We start from the raw sequence: 2,445 nt of genomic DNA, 5'->3' as shown, positions 1-2,445 counted from the left end.
TACTTCCACTTTTCGTTTTGGCACTCGTACAATTGAAACTTACGCGGTCTTGGAGCTCACTATTCTATAATGTCACCCATCAGTCTATTTTCGTCCTTATTGAACGCATTTCATTTTCATAATTTAATAATGAATTTACACATCGCTGTCAGTATTGCTGTTTATCATGTTAACTAATTGCAATTTACTGCAGGAATGTCTTTAAGGTTAAAGCATATATATATTTAACTGGAAATTAGATGAATTTAATGGTTGCAAATGCCACTTGATCATTGCTATTGCTGAAGATTTGGTTCCTCTCATCATTTTCATTGTTTAAGATCTTGAAAAGAATGATGACAATTTTTTGTGGATATACAACCTCGGCCATATGTGGAGCTGCCTCTTCGAAGACACCCATTTAGGCATTATTGTGCTGGTAAATGTTATCCCACAATTCTTTGTTCATCCATCAAAGGAGTTAATTAGATATTAAAGACGGGCCTTTCTGTGCATTTTACGAGATGACTCTTCTGCTATATACAAACATCATAAACACGTACATCGTCAAATAAGAGTAACGAGAATGTGAGTATTAAATATTTACCTGATATTCTCTTTACACTCCATTTCTATCATATCTTTGATTTCTTCAAAGTTTTTTTTTGGTTTCCTTTATATGCTTTAATAACCAACAAGTTACTTCTTTCAAAATATGTAAGCATTTGAATTTTTTTGATTGTTGACATAGAGGATTTAGAATGTTAGGGTCATAACCTAACTTCTCTATTTTAGGATATGTTGATTAGTGTAAGTGAACATTTTTTCATTATCCATTTGACCTAAATTATTAGGTAGTTTGTACTCATTAATGGTGTATAAGTAGTTAATATTTTGTTATTGGAAATTTATTTATAAAATCAGAAGGTTTTGTAATGTTTCTGTAAAATATTGTTGTAGTTGGATCTCTATATAATGAAAGGTTGTCATACTTTAAGAGGTCCAAGCGCATTGCTCTATTTCTTTTGAAAATCATGTAACTGTTATATTTTACATAGTTCATTTGATTGACTCCCCTATCTATGTTTTTGAATTTATATTCTTTAACTACCTTGTTTGTGGTTCAAGTCTAGGGGTTAAATATCACTCTCAGTTGTAGTAGAGCTCTTTTTCTGAGTTAACATGCATTTGGACTTTTTTTAGAAAAAGATATCTATTTTGTTTTTTCAAAATCATATAGAGATAAGTGGTTTGACAAGTAAATTTGCAATAAAGTAAGAATATACGCAAAAAAATATAAGCAATGTCACATAAGTGGACACCCCAGAACTTTTGTTGGTATTTCTTTGCGTAGTATCATATCACAGGGCATCTATTTGTGAAATTGTCATTCATGTGCTTTTGGGTATAATGTAAACCTTTTAGGCGCCCTTAAAATTAGTGATATGCATAAATATGGAGTTTTTTTAGTTGCTATAGTAAACTGAAAACAACATTTGGGAAGATTAATATTGCATATAAGGGAATCAAGTATTATTGTTGAGGGCATAGTCTATCCTTTTTAGTTGGTGTTGTGAAAAAGACAGTTAAGTACTGTTGTTGGAAGGCTGTTGTTGGAAGGCTTATGCTATATTATAGCACCAAACATTCCATGCCCTTAAAGTCTTATTTCTACTAGCAACATTGTAGGTGATCTATCTCAAGTTTTTTTCTTATGCCTTGTTTACACGACATAATTGAAACAATCTTAATTCCGTCTTAATTGAAACCTAGCTTCAACAATGGGTACTATTACATTTTAAAAAGTCAAAATTGTTAAAAAAATCATTATGTTATTTGAAAATTTACTTATTAATTATTATTTTTATATTTATATTGAAAAATGAATAAAATAATATTAAAATGGAAAAAAATTAGAAAAATGAATAGCCCGAATAACAAACTGCTAAAATAGCCTTAAACTGCTAAAATAAAAAATGAAAAAAAATATTCAAAAACAAATTAAAAAGATATTCAAAAACATTTTCAAAATCAAATCTTACAAAAGCCAATCAAATAAAAAATTGACAATTTATCCCTGATCGGGGTGTGCGCTGGAGAGCATAAGCCCTACCCTACGACCATCAGTGGCTATGAAAATCCCAAGATGATCTTCCACCACCCTCCACATGCACGAAGCACATGGAGATGTGGCCTTGTGCATGGTTTCAATTAATGCCATCCCTGAAGGTGGCAGAGTCATTATAGGGGCGAATGTTTTCAGATTTTTCTCATCGGTAAGTTTTGCAAGTTTCCTTTTTGCAAGTCTCATTCGAATTGGCTCTGGTCCGAGCAACATTGCGACTTGGGGAAGGCATCCTTCGTGAGTCTTCACTGGGCACTGGTTCAATTACAGTTAGTTCAGTCCTCCTTTCACGGGTATGTTTTCAGTCTCAAACCCCGTATCCTTGCTCCTATGGTTTGTTA

Source organism: Pinus tabuliformis, chromosome 9, assembly GCF_031772625.1.
Source record: "Pinus tabuliformis cultivar Carrire ecotype Pingquan chromosome 9, CPIR1, whole genome shotgun sequence".
Taxonomy (NCBI): Eukaryota; Viridiplantae; Streptophyta; class Pinopsida; order Pinales; family Pinaceae; genus Pinus; species Pinus tabuliformis.
This window is presented reverse-complemented; position numbering follows the sequence as displayed.